This window comes from Leopardus geoffroyi, chromosome A1 (assembly GCF_018350155.1).
Source record: "Leopardus geoffroyi isolate Oge1 chromosome A1, O.geoffroyi_Oge1_pat1.0, whole genome shotgun sequence".
In the NCBI taxonomy this organism is placed as follows: Eukaryota; Metazoa; Chordata; class Mammalia; order Carnivora; family Felidae; genus Leopardus; species Leopardus geoffroyi.
This window is the reverse complement of record NC_059326.1, coordinates 19,967,249-19,982,068: the sequence shown is the minus strand read 5'-3', so window position 1 is coordinate 19,982,068 and position 14,820 is coordinate 19,967,249. Positions and strand designations below refer to the sequence as shown.

Sequence of the window (14,820 nt, the reverse complement as noted above, 5' to 3'; positions counted from 1 at the left end):
ATAGATAGATAGATGATAGATAGATAGATGCTTTTACTCCACTTACATGACAGTAGTGAAAGTGAAACTCTTACAGACAGCAAATGATTGGGTCTTGCTTTTTTATCCGATCTGACTCAGTCTCACAATCTCTGTTTTTTGATTACAGTGCTTATTCAATCTAAATTTAATGTAATTTTTGATCTGATTGGATTTTGGTCTACCATTTTGCTATCTGCTTTCTATTTGTCTCATCTGTTTTTGTTCCTGTTCCTTTTTTCTTACTTTCTTTTGTGTTAATCAATTATCGGTAGCATTCCATTTTAATTCCTGTATTGGCTTTCTAGCTGTATCTCTTGGCATTATTTCTTTAGTGATTGCTCCAGGAATTACAATCTTTACTTTTTCACAATCTATTTAGAGTTAATGTTGAATTAACTTAAAATTTGAAATATAGGAACCCTGTGACAATATGGTTCCACTTAACATTCACTCATTGTCTGTGCTAGTGTTTTATCTATATATTACATCTGTGCCTGTTATAAACCAAATAATACTAGATTCCAAGTTTCTTCTCTTTTATGCCTGATTCATGAAGAGATAGTGAAGTCAAACAATACTTTTAATAGTTATAACTTGACCCAACAAGGTCAAAACCAATTTCTCATTGCACTAAAAAGTTTCCAAAAACATTTCATGTCTTTATGTCATGAAAGCTAGTGATTGGGGAAACCTGAGCAGCTCATTGAGGTTTATTCCTTGCCTCTGAAACAAACGTCTGGGATATTTACATTTCAAAGTAGAAAGAGAATTACAAATCCTCTTGTCAGCACTCTCATTTTGTTCCCAGAGAAGTGCATCCAGATATGCAAAGGGCTGATCTAAGAACACATGCATTCATTCATTTAGTAATTCACTGAAAAATTCACCATTTGTTGTAAAAAATGTTTATTAAGTGCTTACCATATCCCTGTTAATGAAGATACAAAAATGAGTAAGAACTAAAAAACACTGAACTGTACCCTTAAAACAGGGGAGTGTCATGGTAGGTAAATTGTACCTCAGATAAAGCTGTTTTAAAAAATGAGTAAGATCCAGTCCTTTCCATCAAGGAGATCATAGTGTAATGGAAGTGTAAGACACACAGAGGCAATTACAACAAAATGTGAACATGCTGTAACAGACCCGTATGCTTTGCCACTTAACACTGGAGTACCCTGGGGCTCAGGCTTGGACCTCTTCTATTTTCTTTCTACAACCACTCCCTTTATGATCTCATTCAGTGTCATGGCTTTAAATATCAACTGTATGCTGATGACTCCAAAATTTCTATCTCCAGCAGATGTCTCTCCCAAACTCCAGACTCATGCACCCAATCGACAACCTGACATCTCTGCTTTAAAAGCTAATTAGTATCTCAAACTCAACACCTCCAAAACCACATTCCTCATCTTCCCTTCCAAATCTGCTCCTTCGACAACCTTCATCATCCCAATGCATCAACAGTTCCATCTTCATAGTTGCTCAGGCCAAAAAACCTTGAAGTCATCTTTGACTTGTTTCTTTCTGTGATTTAATCCATCATGAAATGCTATTGGCTCTACATTCAACATATATCCAGAATATATCCAGAACATATATCCACTACTTACCATGTCCCCTGCTGTAATCCTGGTCCCAACCACCATCTTCTCTTGCATGGATTATTGCCTTATTTCCCCAACAGTCCATATTCTATAAAACACAGGAACCTTTAAAAATGTAACTCAAGTGAAATCAGTTCTCTGATCAAGTCCTCCAATGGCTTCCTGTCTCCCTACTAGTTAAAGCTGAAGTCCTCACAGTGGCCTCAAAAACCCCACAAAATCTGGGCTCCCATCTCCATTCTATTATCTTTCTTTTTTTTAAAATGTTTTTTTTGTTGTTGTTTGTTTTTTAATTTTTGAGACAGAGGGAGACAGAGCATGAGCGGGGAAGGGGCAGAGAGAGAGAGGGAGACACAGAATCTGAAGCAGGCTCCAGGCTCTGAGCTGTCAGCACAGAGCCCGACGCGGGGCTCAAACTCACAGACTGTGAGATCGTGACCTGAGCTGAAGTTGGACGCTTAACCAACTGAGCCACCCAGGCGCCCCACTATTATCTTTCTTATCTAGTCTCCCCTACTGCTCTTTCTACTTTGTTCCATGCATATGAGCTTCCTTGCTGTTCCTCAAATATTACTGGCAAGCTCTTACTTCAGGACCTTTGAACTTGCTGTTCCCTCTACCTGGAGCTCTCTTCATCAGATATCCCCGTTGCTCACTTCCTCACCTGTTTCAAGTCTTTGTTCGGATGTCACCTTCTCACTGAAGTCTCCCTTGATTACCCAATTTTGATTTGGAAGCATCTCACTAGTACCCTGGCACTTCTATTGCCCTTCCCACTCTATTTTCTCCATACGCACTAATCACCTTAAATCTATCTCATAAACAACTTACTTTTTTGGTTCATTTTCTGTTTATCCTCAATAGGCCAAGAGTCCTATGAAGGCTTGTCTGTATGTTCATAACCGTTTCACAGGGTCGAGCACAGTAAGGTATTCAAGAAAACATTTGAATGATTGTATCAATATGCCTAGTACTCTTAAGAGAAGAAAATGCGTGGGTTTTCTTCTGTGACCAGGCCAGGTTTTTTTTTGTTTGTTTGTTTGTTTGTTTTTGTATGTTTGTTTGTGGGAGGGCTACAATGGAGGAAAGGTTGCTAGATGTTAGGGGAAAGTTAATTGTGCAAGTGACAGTTGAACTTGGCTGTGAAGGATGACCAGGAATTTGCCAGACAGAGAAGACAGTAAAGGGCATTCCAGGTAGAAGCAGCAGCATGTGCAAGGGCAATATTTTCCAAAAGCATGGCATGACCGTTAAACGTCAACGAGTGGGACATAGGGGCAGGGTCGAGCAGGCAAAATGAATTGACGGGGCCAGAGAGGAGGCCTGGAGGGCTGGTCAGAGCCAGCCATGAAAGACCGAGTTAGATTAGACCTAGGTCTTCCAACTCCCTCTCCAGTGCTTTGTCCACTGCTTCAGAAGGACTCTCTTTTCAGCCCAAAACTTACTTTTCCTTTGGGTGTTATAAGTTGATGCCTTTACCGCCCATGTTTTCCTTCATAAATAATTGTATTCATAACTCCAGAGTGTGAGGTCTAAGACACGTGATTCTAAAATTATGTACATTGTAAAAACAAAAAGCTGAAAGCATTTGTATTTTGAGATAGATTATGTAGATTTTTGATTTCTCAAACCCAAAAGACTGATTATTTCAAATCAAAATTTCCAAAGAAGTGACAGTTGGTGCCTGGTGCAAGCCTATTTTCACCATCAATTTAGAGTTCAAACTCTATAGGAAAAAAATGCCAATGATCTAACACACAGAGGGCTATGGAAATGGATGTAAATTTGGGAAGAATCAAGAAATGTTCTCCACAATTTTCTGGCAGCTGACAACTGACAATGATATATTAACTATTATATATTTGAATTGTTAAATTAAACAACAAGGGGGGGCGCCTGGGTGGCTCAGTCGGTTAAGCGGCCGACTTCGGCTCAGGTCATGATCTCGCAGTCCGTGAGTTCGAGCCCCGTGTCAGGCTCTGTGCTGACAGCTCAGAGCCTGGAGCCTGTTTCAGATTCTGTGTCTCCCTCTCTCTGCCCCTCCCCCGTTCATGCTCTGTCTCTCTCTGTCTCAAAAATAAATAAACGTTAAATAAATAAATAAATAAATAAAATAAAAAATTAAAAATTAAACAACGAGGAGTAGGAAATTGTGTGTAGTAAAAGTGATTGTGGACTATAATACTGTTGTTTTAGTCTTTTTAACAATTGTTTTATTCTTAAAAGTGATATTTTTTATACTTCAATTTTGCTTAATTCCATTTGTAAGGCTGAAGATTTGTACCTTTTTATTAACTTTGTCAGAGTTAAGTATTAAATATTAAAAATAGGCAATAAGCAGACCAATTATACATTAATTCATGCAACAAATATTTGACAGCCTATTATGAACAAGGAATGTAATCTGGTTTTGGATTCCACACGACACAAAAGCAAGTAGCTATTTCTCTTTTCTTAAAATAACCATGAGGAATACGTTGATCTAGAGGGTGGAGATTAACCATTCAAATCAATTTGTAAATTTATAGTTTTACTTGATTTAAGAGTAAACAGTTGTGAGAATACCCCAAAAGTCCTATGGAAAGCATATCATTTCCATTTACCTGTATGCACAACAAATGACTAAAATTTTGTTGGAAGTTGTATCAGCCAATATTTATCTTCAACAGGGATTATTTCTAAGATTCCTTACATTGGCATGAACTGAAACTGCATCCAGCACTTGGGAGCCTGATACTCCTACAACAAGATCCATTTTCTCTGTATAAACATATATCTGCATAGTATTTTTAAACTGCATTTCTTGCAATATGTGGCAAGAGCCACACAGATGTTCTGTCACTCTGACCTAGCAATTCTACTCCCGGGAACTTATCCAAAGGAACTAATTCCACAGAAGCAAAAATCTATATGCACAAAGATTTTTACTACAGGGCCATCTATAGCAGCCAAACTTGAGAAGCAATCCAAGTTTCTATAACAGAAAATGATTTTAAAAAGTGTAGTGCATCAACAAGATGCCATATTACATGGTCATTAAAAGTTAGAATCGTGAAGACTGCGGAAGTGTCAAAAATATTTTTGATAAACCTTAAATTAAAAGATAGTATTTTAGAAATGGCACTTACAGGGGCGCCTGGCTGGCTCGGTCAGTTAAGCATCCAACACTTGCTTTCAGCTCAGGTCATGATCTCTTGGTCATGGGTGTGGAGCCTGCTTGGGATTCTCTCTCCCTCTGCCCCTCCCCCACTCATGCTCTTTCTCTCCCTCTCTCTCTAAAATAAAATAAAATAAAATAAAATAAAATAAAATAAAATAAAATAAAAATGGCATTTACATTGTGATTATAAATATGTAAAACTAGATGAACATGTGGAGGACTAGAAGATAAAATTGAGACAGGAAAACGAATCTGTTCAGATAGAGGAATTAGGAGTGTGTTTTACTTTTTATAAAAATTTTTCAAGTTTTTGGGGGCACTTGGGTGGCTCAGGCAGTTGAGCATCTGACTCAGGTCATGATCTCACGGTTTGTGAGTTCGAGTCCTGCGTCCGGCTCTGTGCTGATAGCTCGGAGCCTGGAGCCTGCTTGGATTCTGTGTCTCTCCCTCTCTCTACCCCTCCCCTGCTCACGCTCTGTGTCTCTCTCTCTCTCAATAATAAATAAATGTTAAAAAAATATTAAAAAAATTTTTTTCAAGTTTTGTGTTACATCAACTTTTTTTTTTAAAAGATTTTTTTAAGTAATCTGTACACCCAATGTGGGGCTTGAACTTACAACCCTGAGATCAAGAGTCAAAGGATCCACAGATTGAGCCAGCCAGGCGCCCCTACATCAACTTTGCAACTGACGAGTGTGTCATGCGAAATCAACCCACACCGTAAAGATATGTCCATGTAGATCATAAATAAAAGCTGGGTGTCTACACAGTTGACCCATTTGTGCTCCCTGTGAGCTTTCTACTGTAGTCCTCTCTGTAACTATAGTTAGTTGTCTCCAACCCCAATGTGGCTGCGTTGGAGATAAGGCCTTTGAGGAGGTGATTAAGGTGAAATGAGGGGATCGGGGTGGAGCTCTGATCCCACAGAACTGGCGTCTAAGAAGAGACACCAGAGGTCTCTCTCTGCCACGTGAGGACACAGTAAGAAGGCAGCCACCTGCAAGCCAGGCACAGGGCTCTCACTAGAACCTGATCATGCTGGCACCCTGATCTCAGACTCATAGCCTCCAGAACTGTGAAAAAAAAAAAAAAATTAAATGTTTGTTGTTTAAGCCACCCAGTCTGCAGCCCAAGCAGACTAAGACACTAACCTCCAAGAATCACGTGGATTCTGTCGGCACAGCGTTCCAGGTAGACAGCATGGGCACCGGGAACACAAGGTGCCCTTCGCCCTGCGTGCCAAATGTCCAGCTTTGGGGGCACGTCCAGAATCGGTAACAGCAATGTAAGTTCTGCCAGCTGCGGCAGTTCTTCACATGCAGGGTGTTCAGAAATTAGGTGATTTCATGTGTGAACACGACAGCACACCCGCACACCAACGTATGCATGCACTCTTCCAACAGATATGTATTGAGCACCAACTGTGTGTGGGTTGAGCACATCAGTGCAGAGGATGCAGCAGTAATCGGAACAGACAAAACTCCCTGTCCTCAGAAAGCTGATCTTCTATAGGGAGGACAGGTGATAAATGAAATGAGTAAGCAAAATACATGGTATGCTACATAGTGGTGAGTGTTAAGAAGAAAACTAAGGCAGCAAAGGGGCTAGGGAATAAGCAGTGATTTTCAAGAGAGAGGTTAGGGGAAGTCTCACCAAGAAGGTACCAGTGGAATAAAGACCTGAAGCAGGTAAGGGAAGGAGCCATGCGTATATCAAAAGAACATTCCAGAATGACAGAAAGGCAAAGAGTCTGAGGTGTCTTGGAAAATCACCAAGCAGGGGGAGATGGCAAAGAAGAGAAGAAACGAGGGGAGAGAGGTGAGGGGCAGTGCAGATCACACAGAACTCACGGAGCATTCTACTGACCTCACCCTCTCCACTTGGACGCAGTCGGCTTCACATTGTAACGAAGTCTCTTCGGCTGCTGTGTGGGCAGCGCAGCTACTAAGCAAAAGCATTGGAATACCTGCCCTATTGGCTCCCCCGGGGCTGCTGTAGCCAATTACCACAAACTGGTGGCTTACAGCAACAGAAATGTGTTCTTCCACCTTTCTGGAGGCCACAAGTCTGAAATCAAGGTGTCTGCAGGGGTGGTTTCTTCTGTACCCTATGAGGGAGCATCGGCCCCAGGCCCGTCTCAGCTTCGGGCCGTTGCAGCAATCGGGCTTGGAGCTACTTGTCACTCGAATCTCTGCTTCTGGCTTCACTGGGCCTTTTCCCGTGTATGCGTGTTTTTCTGTGTTTCTGTGTCTGAACCTCTCTGTCCTGCTTCTTATGAAGACACCAGTTGTTGGATTAGGGCCTGTTGTAATCCAGTATGACTGCATGTTCATCGATTACATCTACGAAGACCCTATTTCCAAATAAGGTCACATTGACAGGTTCCAGATGAACATGAATTCTGAAGGATAGTATACAGTTCGCTAACACACCCATCGCTAAAATAGTGCATTTAGGTGTATGATGAAAAAACTAGGCTTGTTTTTTCAGGTCCATTCCTGCAGTTTATAGGAAGGAAAACACCGTGTGAAATGAAAGGTGATCACTTACCAAGATGGAATTGGCTGAAAACAAAGTATGCGTAAGAAGGCCAAAGTCCAGGTCTGAGACTAATCTGCTGAGTTGTGTGTTTTTGTTTTTTTTTCTTTTTTTCCCCAAAGTAACAGTAAACTTATATGAGCACATACATCTGAAAAGAAAACAAAAAAGGCCTTTCCACAGAACTGCCCTCAGTAATGAAGGTTTTAGCCCTGGTGCTGGCAGTAAGCGGCCAGGCAGTCCAGCAGGTCTGGGTTCAGGATCTCCAGCAGAAAGGCAGGGTAAGGACTGCCAGTCTTTTCCTGCTGACTTGTTATTTTCATTTATTTTTAATTTTTAAACAATTTTTAATGTTTATTTATTTTTGAGAGAGACAGCACGCACAAGCAGAGGAGGGGCAGAAAGAGAAAAAGAGACACAGAATCTGAAGTGGGCTCCAGGCTCTGAGCTTATCAGCACAGAGCCCGATGCGGGGTTCGACCCCACAAACCTTGAGATCGTGATCTGAGCCAAATTCAGATGCTCAACTGACTGAGCCACCCAGGCGCCCCTTCCGGTGACTTTTTAAAAGAGAACATTTTGTGCTCTATGAAACAAAAATGTATACAAATTCAACATTTACCAATACTAACCAAGTTCTTGAACTGCCCCTCTCTTCCCTACACTCACCCGTTGCCGCCTCTCTCCATGGCGCCTTCTGGGCCTGATTCACCAAAGTCCAGGAAGAAATCCCAGGACAGAAGGTCAACAAGGACGGCGAGGCTCTCTGCTTCTTTACCAGCCTAGTTTGCTGCAGCCAGCCATGCTCCTTGGGGGGCATTGTCTTGACGCATTTATATATGGCTGTGTCCACCTCAGGAAAAAGTCATGGAGCGTTTCTGAAGATGATATTGAGCACATGAGGCTACTTCACAACCACGAGCTAGTGATGTCTGGTGATCACAGGGATGGTCTCTACCCTTCTCTTTCTGTCTGTCTCTTTCTCTGATGTCTCTCTCTGTCTCTTATACACACACACGCACACACTATTTAGTGCCTTGCCTCTTCAAAGCACCGCCTGTATACTTCTGGTGTAGCTGTTCCTCTTCTCCATACCCTCTCCCCACACGTGCATATTTTACCCCCCAGTGCCTGGCCTTAGGAGGACTTACACCTCCATCACTTCCACCCAAATGCTGCTCACTTAACACCCGACCATGTTCCTGCCCCCTTCCTGTTCAATGTGGCTTATACGGCGTTAGCTGGGTCATACATGAAATCAAGTTGCCTGTGACACGGCTCTGTGCTCAATTCAAGACATATTGAGAGACAGTCACCCCGCTAAGCCTCTGTGAGCAGCATCAGTGGAGAACAGTAGTACAGACACCTTTGCTTCTTTTTTCCATAGACAGGCCCCATTCTCGTGCCCGTATTTTTGGTGTTTCAACACTAAGGCTAGACTAAGTGTGGAATAAGTGTGAAAGCCCAAATAGAAAGACAGGTAGCCACTTTCACTGGAAAAAAAAAAAAAAAAGTTTGTGTAGCGTTTCATTATGGTTCAGCCTCTGTTGCCTTTCTTTTTGGGTCCCTGCTTTTTCATTTCAATGGTAGCATTTAAAAACACAGTTGTATCCAAAGAAAACAAAAACACTACTTTGCAAAGATATATGCACCCTTATAGTTAGTGCAACATAATTTACAATAACCAAGGTATGGGAGCAGCCCAAGTGCCCACCAATAGACAAATGGATAAGGAAGAGGCAGCATATGTGCACCGCGGAATATTACAAGACAGGATGAGATCTTGCCATTTGCAACAACATGTTGCCATACCTGGAAGGTATTATGCTAAGTGAAATAAGTGAGACTGAGAAAGACAAATATCATATGATTTCACTTCTATGTGGAATCTAAAAAACAAAAAATGAATTTAATTTTTTTTAACGTTTACTTATTTTTGAGATAGAGGCAGAGAATGAACGGGGGAGGGTCAGAGAGAGGGAGACACAGAATCCGAAACAGGCTCCAGGCTCTGAGCTGTCAACACAGAGCCCGATGCGGGCCTCGAACCCACGGATCGCGAGATCATGACCTGAGCCGAAGTCGGCCGCTTAACCGACTGAGCCACCCAGGCGCCCCCAAAACAAATGAATTTTAAAAATGCAGAAACAGACCTACAGAAAACAAACTGATGGTTGCCAGAGGGAAGAGGGGTGGGGGAAGGGATGGGCAAAATGGATGAAGGGAAGTGGGAGATCCAGGCTTCCAGCTGTGGAATGAAAAAGTCGCAGGAATAAAAGGCACAGCACAGAGAATACAGTCAATGACACGTAATAGCATCGTGTGGTGACAAATGGTAGCCGCCCTTGTGGCGACCACGGCGTAACATACGGAGAAGTCCGATCCCTCTGCTGTACGCCTGGAACTAACGTAGCATTGTAAGTCAACTATACTCAAGTAAAAAAATTAAAAAAAAGAAAAGGCATAAAAAAAGAGGCTGTGGTGTATACTTTGCTCTTTAGTATCTCTTTACTGATGCGTATTTTACATGTCATGTAATTCATCCATTTCTAGTGCGCAGTTCAATGAGTTTTGGTAAGTTACCAGGTTGTGCAGCCATAACCATAAATCAGTTTTTGGAGGTTTCTATCACCCTAATAAGATCTCTCGTGCCCATTTATAGCCAATCCATTCCACCTCCACCCCCAACCCCTAGCAACCTCTCTAGCCTCCTAACTAGCAACTATGATAAAATAAAACTTGGTATTGTCATTATAGGCTAAACAGACTCGGACAGCTTCCTTCCTACGTGAGGAAGCTGGCATTCTCACAGTGGCTGCCATTGTGGTCTAAGCCCAGGGGCAGTTGTCATGGTGAAACTGAAGGCTGGGGGAGGGGAGATGGAGGTCGTGGCCAGTACACTGACCTTGCTGAAACCTGTAAGCCCCTTACCCCGGAACCACAGAACACTGTCTCCTAAACCCGCTCTGCTGAGAACAACTTTTTTAACAACTTAAAAACAAAATTCACAGGAAAAATGACTATGCGCCTCAGTCTTAAAGTTTTTATTTATTCATTTAAGTAATCTCTAGCCCCAGCATGGGGCTCGAACTCACAACCCCAAGACCAAGAGTCGCATGCTTCTCTAACTGAGCCAGTCAGGCACCCCCTCAGTCTTAAATTTACTGTAACTTTTAAAAAGTAATATATGGGGGCGCCTGGGTGGCGCAGTCAGTTAAGCGTCCGACTTCAGCCAGGTCACGATCTCGCGGTCAGTGAGTTCGAGCCCCGCATCAGGCTCTGGGCTGATGGCTCGGAGCCTGGAGCCTGTTTCCAATTCTGTGTCTCCCTCTCTCTCTGCCCCTCCCCCGTTCATGCTCTGTCTCTCTCTGTCCCAAAAATAAATAAACGTTGAAAAAAAAAAATTAAAAAAAAAAAAAAAGTAATATATGTTTGTAAAGCCTGGATTATTATGACCTAAGAAGGTTTTTGTAACTAAAAAACAAAAGGTGAGATGAAACAAGACATCGCCATGCTCAGGTACACAGGGAAATGCTGGTCACTGACAGTTTGGAGGTTTGTTTTGTTTTGTTTTGTTTTTTAAGAAAGAAATGTCGGGGCGCCTGGGTGGCGCAGTCGGTTGAGCATCCGACTTCAGCCAGGTCACGATCTCGCGGTCCGTCAGTTCGAGCCCCTCAGGTCACAATCTCGCGATCTTGCGATCTCGCGGTCCTGAGTTCGAGCCCCGCGTCGGGCTCTGGGCTGATGGCTCAGAGCCTGGAGCCTGTTTCCGATGCTGTGTCTCCCTCTCTCTCTGCCCCTCCCCCGTTCATGCTCTGTCTCTCTCTGTCCCAAAAATAAATAAACGTTGAAAAAAAAAAAAAAAAAAGAAAGAAAGAAAGAAATGTCAAAGTAAACACAAGAATCAAAAACCTGGCTGGCTCAGTCAGTAGAGCGTGTGACTCTTTATCTCAGGGTCATGAATTCAAGCCCCACGTCGGGGGTGGGTAGAGTTTACTTAAAAAAAATTTTTTTTAATTAAAAAAAACCGACAGAGGTATTTCTGCCTCCGCTGTCCTCTGTGCTCCATGAGAGGAGAAACATAATAGATCCTCAATTAATACTTGCTTAAAGAATGAATAAATGAATGAGGGCCCAATATGTTCTAAGTACTATGCCAGAAACTGGGGCTCAAAAGATGACCAAGGACTTCATGTCAAGAAATCTAAGTATAGTGGAGAAGCAGGCATATAAACAAATAATTTCTATGTAGTATGAGAACCAATAGAAGTAATTTCAAGGTATAAAGATCACCCAGAACAGGTGGTAATTAATGGAGGAAATAATTAGGGGAAACTTTGCATGTGCCCATATTCTTCAGGAAGGCAATGACAGAGGAGGGCATTTTAGGCAGAGGAAACAGCATATACGAAGGGAAGAAGTGGGGTGCCTGGGTGGCTCAGTCGGTTAAGTGCCCGACTTCGGCTCAGGATATGATCTTGCGGTTCATGAGTTCAAGCCCCGTATCAGGCTCTGTGCTGACAGCTCAGAGTCTGGAGCCTGCTTCGGATTCTGTGTCTCCATCTCTCTGCCCCTCCCCTGCTTGCTCTCTCTCTCTCTCTCTCTCAAAAATAAAAAAACATTGAAAAAAACAACAACAAAGGGAAGAAGTAGCAGTCTGAGCATAAAATGTATCAAGGTATGTTTTCCCCTGCAGCCATGGGAAACAACGCAAGTGTTAACAAAGTCTTGGGTGGGGGTCAGATGTAGGAAGCAAGAAACAATATGAAGGTCACCTTCAAGGGCTTTGGTGGGAAGCAAGAACTGTGCACAATGCAAAGGGTCTTCCATGGAGGACAGACTAGACGGTGTGAGCAACAGTAAGCAGAACAATGGAGCAAATTTCTTGAGCCAGTTTATGTGTAGGGCCTCAGTGCTGAAAACGTAGGAAAGTGGCAGTGGCAGAAGTCACAGTTTTGATGGAATAAGGTGGCACATGGAATTGTGCGTGAAGTCTGCAGTGGGTAGGGAGATGCACCAGAGAGAAGGAAAAGAAACAAGAACCTCGGACTCTGGCAACAGTGAACTTGGTGAGAGAGGGACAGTCGGAGGTACCAAGTTCAAAGGGGTGGATGGAGAGCAAGAACCAGATTAGCATGGAAATGGGGACCAGGAAGATTCCCTGAGACCATATTATGCAGAGAAAGGAGACTGTTATTCAGACCTGTGGTCTGGTCCAAGCACAATGTGAGAGCTATTTAAAATGCTGCTGATTGAATTTGTCACCCCCACCCTGCCACCAACAAAAAAAGCTGGAAGGTTCTCACCACATATTTGAGGCTTGGAAAGCAAAACGTTTCTTAAAAACCATCCTAAGAGATCACTCTAGAAAGATCTGGAGAATGATATCAGAAACTTTTTAATTTGTTTTGGGAAAAAAAACCAGTACAAAGCCAATTGTATATTTCTATACAGTGTTCTAATTCCAGAGACTAATTTCATTGTCAACAAATCTTTTTGTGGCTTTTATAAATAAATCCTTCTGGTATTATCATTGTAATATAGACCTGGCCAAGATATGTTTAAGATCAAGGTTTCCAGAGCAGTCAAATCAAATAAACGGTCCCCTCGCAGATTCTTTTATAAGAGGTTTCTTATTTATTTTAAAGGGTTTCTGTTTTGTTTTTGAAGAGGGCAGATCTGGGTATGCCCCTAGCCATCTACATCACACCAAAATAACTTGCAGACAAGATGATCCCTTGGTTCCTTTGACTGCGAGATTACAAATGAACAGTCCTGCTTTTAGGTGGACATACTCCCGAGGAAGGAAAGCCACTGAGGACCAGGGTGAAGGTAACTCAATGGACACATCAACGTCTCACTGAAGAAAAGAGAAGCAGGAAAAGAAAATTCTCTGCGACGTCACCACAAGGATGAGGTACAGCGGTTCTGAGAGATGGGGTGAGGGTATCTGCCCTATTTCAGCATTGCTAGGGCACACACCAGCAATGGTATTTCATTTCTGAAATTCCACTGCTTCTGGAATTCCAGCCAGGGTCCCTGCAGATCGCTGCACGCTCCCGGAGCCCACAGTGGTGATCGGGGAGGCACGCGGAACACCGAGCACCACGCTCATAGGTTGTTTAGCAGACCATTCACACGAGTAAAAAGCAATCATAAAATTCCTCAAAAGCTTTCTTGAGCTCTGACTTAATATGTTCAAACAGTTACTTTTCGGGGGGTCATATTTAATATTCTCAAAAAGTTAAAACTCAGCCGAGGCTCCACCTCGTTGATTCTTTGGCATTTTGAGAAGTCATGATTCAGACAGGACAGACAGGCCCTCGTTTCACATCCGTCACCCCGACACAGCCGAGGCTGCTCCCTGGGTGAGGGCTCCGGGGCTCACTCTTTTCGGCTAGAACTGGGACGAGATGTCCCGCCCCGTGGAAAAGGGGCAATGCCATACTTTGGCACATCTGCCCTTTGAGAATGTTCCCCGAACGGTAACAGCTGCAGCTGGGCCCGCCAAGGGGATGTTTTAGTGACACAAAAAGCCTTTCATTACAGGCCTCAGTGCTATTTGTGATGTTTGGATTCATCTTTTGTTACTGTCCTTTTTTTTTTTCTAATTTAATTTTTTGAAAATGTTAATTTACTTTTGAGAGAGAGAGAGAGAGACAGAGTGTGAGTGGGGGAGGGGCAGAGAGAGCGGGAGACACAGAATTCGAAGCAGGCTCCAGGCTCTGAGCCGTCAGCCCAGAGCCCAATGTGGGGCTCGAACTCACAGACCGCAAGATCATCACCTGAGCCGAAGTCAGATGCTCAACCAACTGAGCCACCCAGGGGCCCCTGTTGTTTACTGTTGTTCTTGAAGTTTGCTTCTCGTTTGGAGCACTAGTAAAAACTTGGGGATATCTTTTTCTTAGATCAAAGTTATTTTGTGTACGTGGACAGTGGTTTATAAGTACACTGAACCCAGATTTGGCACACACGATCTTCCAGATGGAATGAGAACGCCTGAACTACTCAATACAAACCCACATTTTTAATAAGTGACACACAATGTCCTATATTTTAGTGTTATATCCTTCTGACTTCCAATCTTCCTCCTACTTTAAATGTGAAGATTTTCTTTAATCTTATTTCTTAATGAAAAAAAAAAAAAAAAAGAAACTATTAGGGAGATAAAAAGTTGAGCGTTTTTAAGTGTATGCTTCAGGGATATTGATTTATTCACTTTGTACCCCTTGGTGATACAAATGAAAAAGGATATCAAGCCAACTTAGAAGTTAGCAGGGTTTTTCCCTCTTAGGCTTCTGTGCAATTAATTAGGACAACAGGGAAGCCTTTCATGAAAGTAGTATCTTCAGGCTTACCTTCATGTTCTTTTATCTTAACATAACATGTTGGTTTCTAATTTCTTCTTCCCCCCCCCCTTCAATCATGTAGGTTAGCAGCCAATCAAAAAGCAAAGAGAATTTCTAGTATTAAGATTATAATGATTGTAATGTGATA

At 42.6% G+C, this 14,820-nt stretch overlaps 1 long non-coding RNA gene across 1 annotated transcript in view; it reads right to left on the bottom strand.

The window, feature by feature from the left end:
• Window positions 1-14,820, bottom strand: part of LOC123596968 — an 86,691-nt gene that overhangs the window by 34,647 nt on the left and 37,224 nt on the right. The gene's annotated exons all lie outside the window — the stretch shown is intronic.